General features: G+C 41.0%; 7 non-coding genes across 7 annotated transcripts; all 7 read left to right on the top strand.

Moving 5' to 3' along the window:
* The first annotated feature begins 41 nt into the window (after positions 1-41).
* Positions 42-204, top strand: LOC135029834 (U1 spliceosomal RNA). The gene has a single exon (XR_010225923.1). It is a non-coding gene; the product is annotated as a U1 spliceosomal RNA (small nuclear RNA).
* Positions 205-878: 674 nt separating this feature from the next.
* LOC135029719 (U1 spliceosomal RNA) lies at positions 879-1,042 on the top strand. The gene has a single exon (XR_010225817.1). It is a non-coding gene; the product is annotated as a U1 spliceosomal RNA (small nuclear RNA).
* Positions 1,043-1,192: 150 nt separating this feature from the next.
* LOC135029773 (U1 spliceosomal RNA) lies at positions 1,193-1,356 on the top strand. Its single transcript, XR_010225867.1, has one exon. It is a non-coding gene; the product is annotated as a U1 spliceosomal RNA (small nuclear RNA).
* A 10,988-nt stretch (positions 1,357-12,344) lies between these two features.
* Positions 12,345-12,508, top strand: LOC135029918 (U1 spliceosomal RNA). The gene has a single exon (XR_010225990.1). It is a non-coding gene; the product is annotated as a U1 spliceosomal RNA (small nuclear RNA).
* Positions 12,509-12,660: 152 nt separating this feature from the next.
* LOC135029833 (U1 spliceosomal RNA) lies at positions 12,661-12,823 on the top strand. Its single transcript, XR_010225922.1, has one exon. It is a non-coding gene; the product is annotated as a U1 spliceosomal RNA (small nuclear RNA).
* A 674-nt stretch (positions 12,824-13,497) lies between these two features.
* Positions 13,498-13,661, top strand: LOC135029945 (U1 spliceosomal RNA). The gene has a single exon (XR_010226017.1). It is a non-coding gene; the product is annotated as a U1 spliceosomal RNA (small nuclear RNA).
* A 151-nt stretch (positions 13,662-13,812) lies between these two features.
* On the top strand, positions 13,813-13,976 carry LOC135029802 (U1 spliceosomal RNA). The gene has a single exon (XR_010225896.1). It is a non-coding gene; the product is annotated as a U1 spliceosomal RNA (small nuclear RNA).
* Positions 13,977-18,576: the final 4,600 nt, after the last annotated feature.

Genomic DNA, 18,576 nt, shown 5'->3' with positions numbered 1-18,576 from the left:
GGGTGCCCGAGCAGCGACCCTCCCCAGCTCTAGCCCAACTCCTACTTACCTGCCAGGTGAGATACTATGATCATGAAGTTGCTTCTCCCAGGGCAAGGCTCACCCATTGCACTCTGGGTGTGCTGCCCCTGCGATTTCCCCAAATGTGGGAAACTTGACTGCATAATTTGAGTTTTCCCTGGTCGGCTCTCATGTAATTCAGATCTCTTTGTCTCAGGTCTCTCTCCAGCCTAGTTTGCTGTCTGGTTCCACTTCTTTTTTCTTGAGCCCCTCCCTTCTATACCCTTGTGCACTATCCTGACTTCTCCTCCCGTCTGCTTACTTTGTGCCTCCCAATGCACAATGCAAACTGCGGGTAGTGCTGCAGGGCCCACACCCTTTTACTTGCTTTACAGAGCAGCTCTGGAGCTGTTACAGTGCCCAGCTGCTGCAAGAAATCAGCTTGAATGCTTCAGGGGCTGGTGAATGGCCAACATGAGCCCCACACCGAAGGAGGGTGGGGGTGCTTAATGCGAACTAGGGGTCATCCAAGCACCACAAAAGGCCTCCATGCCCTGCACACTCCTTTTCTCTTTTCATATGCAGACGAGGGTTGAAGCCAACTTTGACCCACTGCTTGGATGACATCACCATATTCAAATCCATCTGCTGCAGGCCATCCCCCAGGAATGCTTGCACTAGTTGTTGCATTTGGTTTGTTGTTTGGGGGTGCTTCAGTATTAGGCAGCCTTCTGCCACCCCATGTTCATCTGAAAATATGTGTTCTCCCTGCAGTTGTTGTCCCCAGATGAGAGTTCCCTTGTGCTGCCTCAGTTGAATCTCCTTTACTTGACAGAGATGTGCCTGAGCAGCGGCCCTCCCCTGCCCTATCCCAAATCATACTTATTTTGCATAGGAGATACTATTGTCATGAAGATTGTTTTCCCAGGGTGAGGTTCATTCATTGCATTCTGGGTATGCTGACCCCTGTGATTTCCCCAAATGTGGGAAACTCGACTGCATTATTTGTGGTAGTGGTGGACTGTGTTTGTGCTTTCCTCTGGTCAGCTCTGGTAAAGTCAGATTTCTTTGTCTCAGATCTTCCTCTAGCCTTGTTCTTCTTTTGAGAGTTCCCTTGTGCTGCCTCAGTTGGATCTCCTTCACTTGAAAGGTAGTGCCCGAGCAGCGACCCTCCCCAGCTCTAGCCCAACTCCTACTAACCTGCCAGGTGAGATACTATGATCATGAAGGTGCTTCTCCCAGGGCAAGGCTCACCCATTGCACTCTGGGTGTGCTGCCCCTTGCGATTTCCCCAAATGTGGGAAACTTGACTGCATAATTTGTGTTTCCCCTGGACGGCTCTCGTATAATTCAGATCTCTTTGTCTCAGGTCTCTCTCCAGCCTAGTATGCTGTCTGTTTCCACTTCTCTTTTCTTGAGCCCCTCCCTTCTATAACCTTGTGCACTATCCTGACTTCTCCTCCCGTCTGCTTACTTTGTGCCTTCCAATGCACAATGCAAACTACAGGTAGTGCTGCAGGGCCCACACCCTTTTACTTGCCTTACAGAGCAGCTCTGGAGCTGTTACAGTACCCAGCTGCTGCAAGAAATCAGCTTGAATGCTTCAGGGGCTGGGGCATGGCCAACATGAGCCCCACACCGAAGGAGGGTGGGGGTGTTTAATGCGAACTAGGGGTCATCCAAGCGTCGCAAAAGGCCGCCATGCCCTGCATATCCCTTTTCTCTTTTCATAAGCAGACGAGGGTTGAAGCCAACTTTGACCCACTGCTTGGATGACATCACTTGCTGCCTTTCCAATGAAGCAAGTTTAATTTAGTAATAGGTGAAAAACCATCCCTACAAAGGTGTTAATCAGATACTTGGCTTTGTGGACACTTTTCAGAGAACAAATTAGTTAGCATAAAAATAAAGCCAGAAAATGAAGAGCTGTTTAATCACTCAATTGGATTTTTCTGCAAGCGTATTTCTTTTTCTCTGCAACCCACTGCTAAGTTGTGCTTCCTAGCTGTTCTTTTATAAAATCACTTAATCAAATCTAACTCTGATTACATCAGAGTAGGCCAGGTACCCTACACCATAAGAGGGGGTTTGAAATTTTGACTTGTCTACTTAAAGATCACCAAAATCTGATGACATGGTCAATAACATCCCTGGGTGGGATTGAACCACCAACCCTTTGGTTAATAACCAAACACACTAACCGATTGCACCACCGAGACACTTTGCAAAAGTACATACTGACAAAGGCTAATAAGCATTCATCTAGAACGTTTCCTAGAAAACTTTAAAAAGTCAATAATCTGGAGAGTTTTTGTAAGATGTTTCTTCCATCAACCAATGAAGAAACGCATTGGTACTTTCCCATGATGAGTGAGTGCTTCAGGATCTCTTGCACTTACATGTGCAGCAGAGTACTGCAATGGAAGCATGCTGGGCCCCTTAACCCAGAGGTAGGCAGATTGAAACTATCCTCTGCTATATGCATTTTTTTTTGTTAATTAAAGTAATCCAAAACTGGGATTGATATTTTTGCTCTTTTATTTTTACTTAAAGTACAATAACTTTTACCATTTTAATTTGTTTTAATAGTATATTGACAGTATTGTTTTCTTTCAAAAATCCACTTAATTTTCTTTACCCTATTATTAAAATGGTAATTGACAAAAACAAACTACATTGTCACCAGAAGAGCAATACAAAATGTACAAGTGATATATTAAAATCATCTTTCCAGCTTGAATTTCAATGATGCATTGGGGCAACGATTTTGTGAGAAACATCTTCACCCTTAAATAAAGATTTTCTTAATTCCTTACCTGTGTGCTAATTAGATATCACCTTGTTTTCACATTAAACAGACTTCCACATGAGAAAGCAGCAAGGATGCAGTGGCGTTAATGTTTCCTGGTGTCAACCTGTATTATTTCAGGATATATTGAAATGAGGATGCATCTTGCTGCCTTTCCAATGAAGCAAGTTTAATTTAGTAATAGGTGAAAAACCATCCCTACAAAGATGTTAATCAGATACTTGGCTTTGTGGACACTTTTCAGAGAACAAATTTGTTAGCATAAAAATAAAGCCAGAAAATGAAGAGCTGTTTAATCACTCAATTGGATTTTTTTGCCAGCATATTTCTTTTTCTCTGCAAACCACTGCTAAATTGTGCTTCCTAGCTGTTTTTATAAAATCACTGAATCAAATCTAACTCTGATTACATCAGAGAAGGCCAGGTACCCTACACCATAACAGGGGTTTTTGAAATTTTGACTTGTCTACTTAAAGATCACCAAAATCTGATAACAAGGTCAATTACATCCCTGGGTGGGATTGAACCACCAACCTTTTGGTTAATAGCCGTACACACTAACTGATTGCGCCACAGCGACACTTTGCAAAAGTATATACTGACAAAGGCTAATAAGCATTCATCTAGAACGTTTCCTTGAAAAACTTTAAATAGTCAATAATCTGGAGAGTTTTTGTAAGATGTTTCTTCCATCAACCAATGAAGAAACACATTGGTACTTTCCCATGATGAGTGAGTGCTTCAGGATCTCTTGCAGTTACATGTGCAGCAGAGTACTGTAATGGAAGCATGCTGGGTCCATAGCACAGAGGTAGGCAGATTGAAACTATCCTCTGCTATATGCGTTTTTTTTTTGTTAATTAAAGTAATCCAAAACTGGGATTGATATTTTTGCTTTTTTATTTTTACTTAAAGTACAATAACTTTTACCATTTTCATTTGTTTTAATAGTATATTGACAGTATTGTTTTCTTTCAAAAATCCACTTAATTTTCTTTACCCGATTATTAAAATGGTAATTGACAAAAACAAACTACATTGTCACCAGAAGAGCAATACAAAATGTACAAGTGATATATTAAAATCATCTTTCCAGCTTGAATTTCAATGATGCATTGGGGCAACGATTTTGTGAGAAACATCTTCACCCTTAAATAAAGATTTTCTTAATTCCTTACCTGTGTGCTAATTAGATATCACCTTGTTTTCACATTAAACAGACTTCCACATGAGAAAGCACAAAGGATGCAGTGGCGTTAATGTTTCCTGGTGTCAACCTGTATTATTTCAGTAGATATTGAAATGAGGATGCATCTTGCTGCCTTTCCAATGAAGCAAGTTTAATTTAGTAATAGGTTAAAAACCATCCCTACAAAGGTGTTAATCAGAAACTTGGCTTTGTGGACACTTTTCAGAGAACAAATTTGTTAGCATAAAAATAAAGCCAGAAAATGAAGAGCTGTTTAATCACTCAATTGGATTTTTTTGCCAGCATATTTCTTTTTCTCTGCAACCCACTGCTAAATTGTGCTTCCTAGCTGTTTTTATAAAATCACTGAATCAAATCTAACTCTGATTACATCAGAGAAGGCCAGGTACCCTACACCATAAGAGGGGGTTTGAAATTTTGACTTGTCTACATAAAGATCACCAAAATCTGATAACAAGGTCAATTACGTCCCTGGGTGGGATTGAACCACCAACCTTTTGGTTAATAGCCTTACACAGTAACTGATTGCGCCACAGCAACACTTTGTAAAAGTCCATACTGACAAAGGCTAATAAGCATTCATCTAGAACGATTCCTAGAAACATTTTAAAAAGTCAATAATGTGGAGAGTTTTTGTAAGATGTTTCTTCCATCAACCAATGAAGAAACACATTGGTACTTTCCCATGATGAGTGAGTGCTTCAGGATCTCTTGCACTTACATGTGCAGCAGAGTACTGTAATGGAAGCATGCTGGGTCCATAACCCAGAGGTAGGCAGATTGAAACTATCCTTTGCTATATGCATTTTTTTTTTGTTCATTAAAGTAATCCAAAACTGGGATTGATATTTTAGCTTTTATTTTTACTTAAAGTACAATAACTTTTACCATTTTAATTTGTTTTAGTGCAAATGGCATATCAGCAGTCAGCACTAACTGGTGACATGCCATTTGTACAAGTAAGCAATGTGTGACTAATATATAAACATGCTTTATTAAATAACATCTCAAACTATCATACCCAGGATTCAAACCTATAACCTGTTGAATTCTAATCAAACACCCTACCCATGGAGCTACTTGATCCTGCATCTTTTCTAACCTCCAAAAACAGATTCAGTTGCATTTTCCAGCGTGTTTTGTTTGCGCCTTTGCAAATGTCTTACATCGACAAACTTATTTAGTACTATTTTGCAAATAGGGTTACATTGTCGCAACATTGTGTTCCCTAATTGCTTGATTTTTTAAATGCAACAATTGATAAAGACACCTGATAATTGCTCTGTGGAGTCTTATTTTGTGTTTTGTGTTTAGTCTTTAGATCTGAATTTGAATGTACTTGTGAACTAACTTAATTTCCTACTTCTAAATTCATTCCTAAATTCACTACTTACATGAATCCTGTAGTTGGGCATTTTGGGACTTCGATTGTGGGCATTGTTTTGTGTCCAGACCAGCAGCAGGTGGTGTGCATTTGCTGGAAAGGCATCGAAGACCTCCGATATGCTGCATCTCCTGATGTGTGTCTCCCTCAAGTGGCTGTCAGCAAATGCCTGCTAGACACCCCATTCCAAGCTGATTGTGACATCATGGAACATGCATCATAGAACAGGCATGCTAAAACATGGGTCTTCAACCTGCGACCCTCCAGCTGCTGTGGAACTACACATCCCAGCATGCCCTGCCTCAGTTTTAGCATACCTTAATAGCAAAACTGTGGCAGGGCATGCTGGGATGTGTAGTTTCACAGCAGCTGGAGGGCCACAGGATGAAGACCCATGTGCTAGAGCCAAGCGCAGGTACATTGAATGCTAGCAAGCTGAATATTTAAATCCTTTTTGTTCCGCAGCATTCCAATGCGGAAGATTCCATGGAACCAGAGATCCTTCCATTGAGAAGGACATGCTGCCTGGATGACTACACTGTGCAAATTAAATCACGGAGCCAGTTGGCTTGTGGGTGGCTCTGGTGACTGGGTGGTTGGGTGGGTGGTGTGTCGGAAGTGGAGCGCATGCAAATGATTGTGTATCATCCAGCTAGTGAGAGAGAAAACTCATGCAGGAGTGTGCCTGCTTGTCAGTGGGTTATGCACCTTGCCAGACGTTAAATCTACATAGAGCAGCTGGAGGGGACAAGAGCAGGTTTGCAAAATATAGATAGAAGAGCATATATGCTGGCGCATTCTCCATGATTGTGTCAGCTTATGTTTTGGTGCACTGCACTTTCCTCCACTAAGTTTTAGCCATTTTTGTTAAGCTCAAGTGTAGTTGCTTCTCGGCCTTTTGGCTGTGATCTTGTATCGTGGTTGAAGGGTCTGCTGGAGGGAGGGATTGTTTTCTTCATTGGCGAAAAACCAAAGATATTCCAGGATGGAAGGCTTGGGAACACTATCTGTTTTTCAGTTGTGGAAGAGCACAGAGGTCGGATTGGACTACATTCTATAGTAAAGGATATCTTTCTATTTATTGACCCTCCCCTTATATGTGTCTGTGTTACAATAAAGCTTCGGTTTTGTGAATCCCTCACCCTCTTACACTCCACACCCATAGCCTTATTAACTGTTGTATTATTGTATAGTTTAAATGTATAGTGCAGTTCATGATTTATAGTGTAGACTGGCCTGTGCTGTAGTTCTTGAACTGTACTATACCGTCAGCATTTGTATTGTGTTTTGGCTGTGCTGCAACACTGTATTTATGTGTGCAATGTTTATGTATGTTTTTTTTTATGTCAATAAAGACTGCTTTTTCAAGCCAATATCTGAAAACAATCAATGTTTATCTTTGATGGCAATAAAAGTGGTATGATATTTGATGCTTTTGAAATCCAATATCTGATATGTCCCCTATCTGGGAACCATATATTAAATGGCTTTTCAGAAAAGGGAGATGGGAGAAGAGCTTTCAGTACTTGTAGGACCGATGCACATAAAGAAGCAAAAAAACATACATAAACATTACACACATAAGTACCGCGTTGCGGCACAGCCAAAACACAATAGAAATGCTGATGGTATAGTACAGTTCAAGAACTACAGCACAGGCCAGCCTACACTATAAATCATGAACTGCACTATACATTTAAACTGTACAATAATACAACAGTTAATAAGGCTATGGGTGTGGAGTGTAAGAGGGTGAGGGAATCACAAGCCCGAAGCTTTATTGAAAGACTGACACATATAAAGGGAGGATTAATAAATAGAAAGACATCCTTTACTATAGAATGTAGTCCAATCCGGTCTTTCAACTCTTTCACAATTGAAAAACGGATAGTGTTCCCAAGCCTTCCATCCTGGAATATCTTTGGTCTTTCGCCAATGAAGAAAGCAATCCCTCCCTCCAGCAGACCCTTCAACCACAATACAAGATCACAGCCAAAAGGCCGAGAAGCAACTACACTTGAGCTTAACAAAAATGGCTAAAACTTAGTGGAGGAAAGTGCAGTGCACCAAAACATAAGCTGACACAATCAAGGAGAATGCGCCAGCATATATGCTCTTCTATCTATATTTTGCAAACATGCTCTTGTCCCCTCCAGCTGCTCTATGTAGATTTAACGTCTGGCAAGGTGCATAACCCACTGACAAGCAGGCACACTCCTGCATGAGTTTTCTCTCTCACTAGCTGGATGATACACAATCATTTGCATGTGCTCCACCTCCGACACACCACCCACCCAACCACCCAGTCACCAGAGCCACCCACAAACCAACTGGCTCCGTGATTTAATTTGCACAGTGTAGTCATCCAGGCAGCATGTCCTTCTCAATGGAAGGATCTCTGGTTCCATGGAATCTTCCGCATTGGAATGCTGCGGAACAAAAAGGATTTAAATATTCAGCTTGCTAGCATTCAATGTACCTGCGGCTTGGCTCTAGCACATGGGTCTTCATCCTGTGGCCCTCCAGCTGCTGTGAAACTACACATCCCAGCACGCCCTGCCACAGTTTTGCTATAAGGTATGCTAAAACTGAGGCAGGGCATGCTGGGATGTGTAATTCTACAGCAGCTGGAGGGTCGCAGGTTGAAGACCCATGTTTTAGCATGCCTGTTCTATGATGCATGTTCCGTGATGTCACAATCAGCTTGGAATGGGGTGTCTAGCTGGCATTTGCTGACAGCCACTTGAGGGAGACACACATCAGGAGATGCAGCATATCGGAGGTCTTCGATGCCTTTCCAGCAAATGCACACCACCTGCTGCTGGTCTGGACACAAAACAATGCCCACAATCGAAGTCCCAAAATGCCCAACTACAGGATTCATGTAAGTAGTGAATTTAGGAATGAATTTAGAAGTAGGAAATTAAGTTAGTTCACAAGTACATTCAAATTCAGATCTAAAGTCTAGGTAGGCCTCACGTCCTGGCAGCCGCCAGCATTTAAAAATGCCTTGATTAGAGGTACGGAATTAAATGTAGATAAGAAGTAGACACAAAATAAGACTCCGCAGAGCAGTTATCAGGTGTTTTTATCAATTGTTGCATTTAAAAAATCAAGCAATTAGGGAACACAATGTTGCAACAATGTAACCCTATTTGCAAAATAGTACTAAATAAGTTTGTCGATGTAAGACATTTGCAAAGGCGCATCCAAAACACGCTGGAAAATGCAACTGAATCTGTTTTTGGAGGCTAGAATAGGAAATGTGCATCGGTCCTACAAGTACTGAAAGCTCTTCTCCCATCTCCCTTTTCTGAAAAGCCATTTAATATATGGTTCCCAGATAGGGGACATATCAGATATTGCCTTTCAAAAGCAGCAAATATCATACCACTTCTATTGCCATCAAAGATAAACATTGATTGTTTTCAGATATTGGATTGAAAAAGCAGTCTTTATTGACATAAAGAAGCAAAAAAACATATATAAACATTACACACATAAGTACTGTGTTGCAGCACAGCCAAATCACAATACAAATGCTGTCGGTATAGTACAGTTCAAGAACTACAGTACAGGTCAGCCTACACTATAAATCATGAACTGCACTATACATTTAAACAATACAATAGTTAATAAGGCTATGGGTGTGGAGTGTAAGAGGGTGACGGAATCACAAGCCCAAAGCTTTATTGAAAGACAGACACATATAAAGGGAGGATTAATAAATACAAAGATACCCTTTACTATAGAATGTAGTCCAATCCGGTCTTTCAACTCTTCCACAACTGAAAAACGGATAGTGTTCCCAAGCCTTCCATCCTGGAATATCTTCAGTCTCTCGCCAATGAAGAAAACAATCCCTCCAGCAGACTCTTCAACCACAATACAATATCACAGCCAAAAGAGCGAGAAGCAACTACACTTGCGTTTAAACAAAATGGCTAAAACTTAGTGGAGGAAAGTGCAGTGCACCAAAACATAAGCTGACACAATCATGGAGAATGCGCCAGCATATATGCTCTTCTGTCTATATTTTCCAAACCTGCTCTTGTCCCCTCCAGTTGCTCCATGTAGATTTGACGTCTGGCAAGGTGCATAACTCACTGACAAGCAGGCACACTCCTGCATGAGTTTTCTCTCTCACTAGCTGGATGATACACATTCATTTGCATGTGCTCCACCTCCGACACACCGCCCACCCAACCACCCAGTCACCAGAGCCACCCACAAGCCAACTGGCTCCGTGATTTAATTTGCACAGTGCAGTCATCCAGGCAGCATGTCCTTCTCAATGGAATAATCTCTGGTTCCATGGAATCTTCCGCATTGGAATGCTGCGGAACAAAAAGGATTTAAACATTCAGCTTGCTAGCATTCAATGTACCTGCGGTTTGGTTCTAGCACATGGGTCTTCATCCTGTGGCCCTCCAGCTGCTGTGAAACTACACATCCCAGCATGCCCTGCCACAGTTTTGCTATTAAGGTATGCTAAAACTGAGGCAGGGCATGCTGGGATATGTAGTTCCACAGCAGCTGGAGGGTCGCAGGTTGAAGACCCATGTTCTAGCATGCCTGTTCTATGATGCATGTTCCGTGATGTCACAATCAGCTTGGAATGGGGTGTCTAGCATGCATATGCTGACAGCCACTTGAGGCAGACACACATCAGGAGATGCAGCATATCGGAGGTCTTCGATGCCTTTCCAGCAAATGCACACCACCAGCTGCTGGTCTGGACACAAAACAATGCCCACAATTGAAGGCTCAAAATGCCCAACTACAGGATTAATGTAAGTAGTGAATTTAGGAATGAATTTAGAAGTAGGAAATTAAGTTAGTTCACAAGTACATTCAAATTCAGATCTAAAGACTAGGTAGGCCTCACGTCCTGGCAGCACCCAGCATTTAAAAATGCCTTGATTATAGGTAGGGAATTAAATGTAGATAAGAAGTAGACACAAAAGAAGACTCCACAGAGCAATTATCAGGTGTCTTTATCAATTTTTGCATTTAAAAAATCAAGCAATTAGGGAACACAATGTTGCGACAATGTAACCCTATTTGCAAAATAGTACTAAATAAGTTTGTCGATGTAAGACATTTGCAAAGGCGCAAACAAAACACGCTGGAAAATGCAACTGAATCTGTTATTGGAGGTTAGAATAGATGCAGGATCAAGTAGCTCAATGGGTAGGGTGTTTGATTAGAATTTAACAGGTTATAGGTTTGAATCCTGGGTATGATAGTTTGAGGTGTTATTTAATAAAGTATGTTTATATATTAGTCACACATGGCTTACTTGTACAAATGGCATGTCACCAGTTAGTGCTGACTGCTGATATGCCATTTACACAAACATGCCATGTGTGACTGTATATGCATTTAAGGAGGGCACCCCTGCAATACCACAAACCATTGAGTGTCAAGTATACTAGATATATCTTCATATCTCATGTGCTTTCTCTGAGACCAATCTTGTTATGCCCCTTCCCCACAAGGCATGCGCCTTTTGTCCATATTGCAAAAATGGGGGGGAGGGCATATAATTCTCTGTCACAGGGCACCAAAAAGTCTAGTTATGGCTCTGGTATGCATTATGTAATCTGGCAGACCATCTCTCCAACACTGGCTGGTTGGAATAGAAATCCGGTTATCTATGTGAGCAAATGACCATCAACGATTTACTCTCAAACACTAAAAAATGGACAAAAATGGTCCCCTAAACAAATTGGTTAAATTTTGGGTTTAACCAATTTGTAATGACCATTTTTGACCACTTTTCTAGTGTTTGGGAGCAAATGGTTAATTGACATTTGCTCCTATACATTACCAGATTTTCATTCCATCCATCCAGACTGGATAGATAGCCTGACAGATAATTGTGTAGTGTACGCCCAGGATAACTGTTAGTCATGCTTTATTTTATGGCGGCACATAAATGGGTGGACAGATCCAGGGCAAGCACTGCCCACTCATGCATAGTTGTCAACTGATGTGAAGTTCCAGGGGGCAATCTCAGTTATAAAGAGAATTATCTGGAAATTGTCCCTAGTTAAAAAAAAAAAAAAAAAATTTGATCAACTCCATTTATTTAGTATGATATCCCAGGTGATAGGATGCCGGCAGTCAGAACAACATACTTTATTAAATAACACATCTCAAACTACCATACCCAGGATTCAAACCTACAACCTGTTGAATTCTAATCAAACATCCTACCTATTGAGCTATTTGATCCTGCATAAAAATTGTGAACATTATATGAAGCTATTGGTACTTTGCAAAAAAAAAGAATCAGCATTACAACGCAGCAGATCCATGCAGTTTGCAGCCACACACTACATGTATCTGCTCAGCCACAATGCTGATTATTTCTTCACAAAGTACAAGGTGAGCTCCAAACAGAATTCTCTAGCTTAGAATTATACCTTTCTTTGCCAAACCTAGAAGTCGGGCCCCCCACCCTGGGATCCCCCAGAGGGAGGCCTGCACCGTCATGCGGCAGGCTTGTCCGTTTTGGAAGCAGGCTGATGGGCAGCCCAGGATTGCTTCAGTCTGGGCTTGGCAGGTCTGGAAACATGAGCTTGCTTTGGGTATGCCTGACCTTGGGTACGCTTTACCTGGAGGATGAAAGGGCCAAGAAAAGTACTTTTAGCCTTCTGCGTGGTAGGAGTCATACTAGGTAGGCAAGCTGTTTTAGCAGTAGCCAGATCAGCTACAATCTTATTGAGGTCTTCTCCAAAAGGAGATTCAACTGAGGCAGCACAAGGGAACTCTCATCTGGGTACAACAACTGCAGGGAGAACACATATTTTCAGATGAACATGGTAGGGCAGAAGGCTGCCTAATACTGAAGCACCCCCAAACAACAAATCAAATGCAACTTACTTGACAGAGATGTGCCTGAGCAACGGCCCTCCCCAGCCCTATCCCAAATCATACTTATTTTGCATAGGAGATACCATGGTCATGAAGATTGTTCTCCCAGGGTTAGGTTCATTCATTGCATTCTGGGTATGCTGACCCCTGTGATTTCCCCAAATGTGGGAAACTCGACTGCATTATTTGTGGTAGTGGGGGACTGTGTTTGTGCTTTCCTCTGGTCAGCTCTGGTAAAAGTCAGATTTCTTTGTCTCAGATCTTCCTCTAGCCTTGTTCTTCTTTCGAGAGTTCCCTTGTGCTGCCTCAGTTGGATCTCCTTCACTTGACAGGGGGGTGCCCGAGCAGCGACCCTCCCCAGCTCTAGCCCAACTCCTACTTACCTGCCAGGTGAGATACTATGATCATGAAGTTGCTTCTCCCAGGGCAAGGCTCACCCATTGCACTCTGGGTGTGCTGCCCCTGCGATTTCCCCAAATGTGGGAAACTTGACTGCATAATTTGAGTTTTCCCTGGTCGGCTCTCATGTAATTCAGATCTCTTTGTCTCAGGTCTCTCTCCAGCCTAGTTTGCTGTCTGGTTCCACTTCTTTTTTCTTGAGCCCCTCCCTTCTATACCCTTGTGCACTATCCTGACTTCTCCTCCCGTCTGCTTACTTTGTGCCTCCCAATGCACAATGCAAACTACGGGTAGTGCTGCAGGGCCCACACCCTTTTACTTGCTTAACAGAGCAGCTCTGGAGCTGTTACAGTGCCCAGCTGCAGCAAGAAATCAGCTTGAATGCTTCAGGGGCTAGGGAATGGCCAACATGAGCCCCACACCGAAGGAGGGTGGGGGTGCTTAATGCGAACTAGGGGTCATCCAAGCACCACAAAAGGCCTCCATGCCCTGCACGCTCCTTTTCTCTTTTCATATGCAGACGAGGGTTGAAGCCAACTTTGACCCACAGCTTGGATGACATCACCATATTCAAATCCATCTGCTGCAGGCCATCCCCCAGGAATGCTTGCACTAGTTGTTGCATTTGGTTTGTTGTTTGGGGGTGCTTCAGTATTAGGCAGCCTTCTGCCACCCCATGTTCATCTGAAAATATGTGTTCTCCCTGCAGTTGTTGTCCCCAGATGAGAGTTCCCTTGTGCTGCCTCAGTTGAATCTCCTTTACTTGACAGAGATGTGCCTGAGCAGCGGCCCTCCCCAGCCCTATCCCAAATCATACTTATTTTGCATAGGAGATACTATTGTCATGAAGATTGTTCTCCCAGGGTGAGGTTCATTCATTGCATTCTGGGTATGCTGACCCCTGTGATTTCCCCAAATGTGGGAAACTCGACTGCATTATTTGTGGTAGTGGTGGACTGTGTTTGTGCTTTCCTCTGGTCAGCTCTGGTAAAAGTCAGATTTCTTTGTCTCAGATCTTCCTCTAGCCTTGTTCTTCTTTTGAGAGTTCCCTTGTGCTGCCTCAGTTGGATCTCCTTCACTTGAAAGGTAGTGCCCGAGCAGCGACCCTCCCCAGCTCTAACCCAACTCCTACTAACCTGCCAGGTGAGATACTATGATCATGAAGGTGCTTCTCCCAGGGCAAGGCTCACCCATTGCACTCTGGGAGTGCTGTCCCTTGCGATTTCCCCAAATGTGGGAAACTTGACTGCATAATTTGTGTTTCCCCTGGACGGCTCTCGTATAATTCAGATCTCTTTGTCTCAGGTCTCTCTCCAGCCTAGTATGCTGTCTGTTTCCACTTCTCTTTTCTTGAGCCCCTCCCTTCTATAACCTTGTGAACTATCCCGACTTCTCCTCCCGTCTGCTTACTTTGTGCCTTCCAATGCACAATGCAAACTACAGGTAGTGCTGCAGGGCCCACACCCTTTTACTTGCCTTACAGAGCAGCTCTGGAGCTGTTACAGTACCCAGCTGCTGCAAGAAATCAGCTTGAATGCTTCAGGGGCTGGGGCATGGCCAACATGAGCCCCACACCGAAGGAGGGTGGGGGTGTTTAATGCGAACTAGGGGTCATCCAAGCGTCGCAAAAGGCCGCCATGCCCTGCATATCCCTTTTCTCTTTTCATAAGCAGATGAGGGTTGAAGCCAACTTTGACCCACTGCTTGGATGACATCACTTGCTGCCTTTCCAATGAAGCAAGTTTAATTTAGTAATAGGTGAAAAACCATCCCTACAAAGGTGTTAATCAGATACTTGGCTTTGTGGACACTTTTCAGAGAACAAATTTGTTAGCATAAAAATAAAGCCAGAAAATGAAGAGCTGTTTAATCACTCAATTGGATTTTTCTGCAAGCGTATTTCTTTTTCTCTGCAACCCACTGCTAAGTTGTGCTTCCTAGCTGTTCTTTTATAAAATCACTTAATCAAATCTAACTCTGATTACATCAGAGAAGGCCAGGTACCCTACACCATAAGAGGGGGTTTGAAATTTTGACTTGTCTACTTAAAGATCACCAAAATCTGATAACAAGGTAAATTACGTCCCTGGGTAGGATTGAACCACCAACCTTTTGGTTAATAACCGAACACGCTAACTGATTGCGCCACAGAGACACATTGCAAAAGTATATACTGACAAAGGCTAATAAGCATTCATCTAGAACGTTTCCTAGAAAAACTTTAAAAAGTCAATAATCTGGAGAGTTTTTGTAAGATGTTTCTTCCATCAACCAATGAAGAAACACATTGGTACTTTCCCATGATGAATGAGTGCTTCAGGATCTCTTGCACTTACATGTGCAGCAGAGTACTGTAATGGAAGCATGCTGGGCCCATAACCCAGAGGTAGGCAGATTGAAACTATCCTCTGCTATATGCATTTTTTTTTGTTAATTAAAGTAATCCAAAACTGGGATTGATATTTTTGCTCTTTTATTTTTACTTAAAGTACAATAACTTTTATTATTTTAATTTGTTTTAATAGTATATTGACAGTATTGTTTTCTTTCAAAAATCCACTTAATTTTCTTTACCCTATTATTCAAATGGTAATTGACAAAAACAAACTACATTGTCACCAGAAGAGCAATACAAAATGTACAAGTGATATATTAAAATCATCTTTCCAGCTTGAATTTCAATGATGCATTGGGGCAACGATTTTGTGAGAAACCTCTTCACCCTTAAATAAAGATTTTCTTAATTCCTTACCTGTGTGCTAATTAGATATCACCTTGTTTTCACATTAAACAGACTTCCACATGAGAAAGCAGCAAGGATGCAGTGGCGTTAATGTTTCCTGGTGTCAACCTGTATTATTTCAGTAGATATTGAAATGAGGATGCATCTTGCTGCCTTTCCAATGAAGCATGTTTAATTTAGTAATAGGTGAAAAACCATCCCTACAAAGGTGTTAATCAGATACTTGGCTTTGTGGACTCTTTTCAGAGAACAAATTTGTTAGCATAAAAATAAAGCCAGAAAATGAAGAGCTGTTTAATCACTCAATTGGATTTTTCTGCCAGCATATTTCTTTTTCTCTGCAACCCACTGCTAAATTGTGCTTCCTAGCTGTTTTTTTTATAAAATCACTTAATCAAATCTAACTCTGATTACATCAGAGTAGGCCAGGTACCCTACACCATAAGAGAGGGTTTGAAATTTTGACTTGTCTACTTAAATATCACCAAAATCTGATCACAAGGTCAATTACGTCCCTGGGTGGGATTGAACCACCAACTTTTTGGTTAATAGCCGTACACACTAACTGATTGCGCTACAGCGACACTTTGCAAAAGTACATACTGACAAAGGCTAATAAGCATTCATCTAGAACGTTTCCTAGAAAAACTTTAAATAGTCAATAATCTGGAGAGTTTTTGTAAGATGTTTCTTCCATCAACCAATGAAGAAACACATTGGTACTTTCCCATGATGAGTGAGTGCTTCAGGATCTCTTGCACTTACATGTGCAGCAGAGTACTGTAATGGAAGCATGCTGGGTCCATAACCCAGAGGTAGGCAGATTGAAATTATCCTCTGCTATATGCATTTTTTTTTGTTAATTAAAGTAATCCAAAACTGGGATTGATATTTTTGCTCTTTTTATTTTACTTAAAGTACAATAACTTTTACCTTTTTAATTTGTTTTAATAGTATATAGACAGTATTGTTTTCTTTCAAAAATCCACTTAATTTTCTTTACCCGATTATTAAAATGGTAATTGACAAAAACAAACTACATTGTCACCAGAAGAGCAATACAAAATGTACAAGTGATATATTAAAATCATCTTTCCAGCTTGAATTTCAATGATGCATTGGGGCAACGATTTTGTGAGAAACATCTTACCATTAAATAAAGAATTTCTTAATTCCTTACCTGTGTGCTAATTAGATATCACCTTGTTTTCACATTAAACAGACTTCCACATGAGAAAGCAGCAAGGATGCAGTGGCGTTAATGTTTCCTGGTGTCAACCTGTATTATTTCAGTAGATCTTGAAATGAGGATGCATCTTGCTGCCTTTCCAATGAAGCATTTTTAATTTAGTAATAGGTGAAAAACCATCCCTACAAAGGTGTTAATCAGATACTTGTCTTTGTGGACTCTTTTCAGAGAACAAATTTGTTAGCATAAAAATAAAGTCAGAAAATGAAGAGCTGTTTAATCACTCAATTGGATTTTTCTGCCAGCATATTTCTTTTTCTCTGCAACCCACTGCTAAATTGTGCTTCCTAGCTGTTTTTTTTATAAAATCACTTAATCAAATCTAACTCTGATTACATCAGAGAAGGCCAGGTACCCTACACCATAAGAGGGGGTTTGAAATTTTGACTTGTCTACTTAAAGATCACCAAAATCTGATAACAAGGTAAATTACGTCCCTGGGTAGGATTGAACCACCAACCTTTTGGTTAATAACCGAACACGCTAACTGATTGCGCCACAGAGACACATTGCAAAAGTATATACTGACAAAGGCTAATAAGCATTCATCTAGAACGTTTCCTAGAAAAACTTTAAAAAGTCAATAATCTGGAGAGTTTTTGTAAGATGTTTCTTCCATCAACCAATGAAGAAACACATTGGTACTTTCCCATGATGAATGAGTGCTTCAGGATCTCTTGCACTTACATGTGCAGCAGAGTACTGCAATGGAAGCATGCTGGGCCCATAACCCAGAGGTAGGCAGATTGAAACTATCCTCTGCTATATGCATTTTTTTTTGTTAATTAAAGTAATCCAAAACTGGGATTGATATTTTTGCTCTTTTATTTTTACTTAAAGTACAATAACTTTTATTATTTTAATTTGTTTTAATAGTATATTGACAGTATTGTTTTCTTTCAAAAATCCACTTAATTTTCTTTACCCTATTATTCAAATGGTAATTGACAAAAACAAACTACATTGTCACCAGAAGAGCAATACAAAATGTACAAGTGATATATTAAAATCATCTTTCCAGCTTGAATTTCAATGATGCATTGGGGCAACGATTTTGTGAGAAACCTCTTCACCCTTAAATAAAGATTTTCTTAATTCCTTACCTGTGTGCTAATTAGATATCACCTTGTTTTCACATTAAACAGACTTCCACATGAGAAAGCAGCAAGGATGCAGTGGCGTTAATGTTTCCTGGTGTCAACCTGTATTATTTCAGTAGATATTGAAATGAGGATGCATCTTGCTGCCTTTCCAATGAAGCATGTTTAATTTAGTAATAGGTGAAAAACCATCCCTACAAAGGTGTTAATCAGATACTTGGCTTTGTGGACTCTTTTCAGAGAACAAATTTGTTAGCATAAAAATAAAGCCAGAAAATGAAGAGCTGTTTAATCACTCAATTGGATTTTTCTGCCAGCATATTTCTTTTTCTCTGCAACCCACTGCTAAATTGTGCTTCCTAGCTGTTTTTTTTATAAAATCACTTAATCAAATCTAACTCTGATTACATCAGAGTAGGCCAGGTACCCTACACCATAAGAGAGGGTTTGAAATTTTGACTTGTCTACTTAAATATCACCAAAATCTGATCACAAGGTCAATTACGTCCCTGGGTGGGATTGAACCACCAACTTTTTGGTTAATAGCCGTACACACTAACTGATTGCGCTACAGCGACACTTTGCAAAAGTACATACTGACAAAGGCTAATAAGCATTCATCTAGAACGTTTCCTAGAAAAACTTTAAATAGTCAATAATCTGGAGAGTTTTTGTAAGATGTTTCTTCCATCAACCAATGAAGAAACACATTGGTACTTTCCCATGATGAGTGAGTGCTTCAGGATCTCTTGCACTTACATGTGCAGCAGAGTACTGTAATGGAAGCATGCTGGGTCCAT

The sequence above is a fragment of the Pseudophryne corroboree genome, unplaced genomic scaffold (genome assembly GCF_028390025.1).
Source record: "Pseudophryne corroboree isolate aPseCor3 unplaced genomic scaffold, aPseCor3.hap2 scaffold_493, whole genome shotgun sequence".
NCBI classification, from domain to species: domain Eukaryota; kingdom Metazoa; phylum Chordata; class Amphibia; order Anura; family Myobatrachidae; genus Pseudophryne; species Pseudophryne corroboree.
The sequence above is the reverse complement of the archived record's forward strand: the minus strand, read 5'-3'. Positions and strand labels throughout refer to the sequence as shown.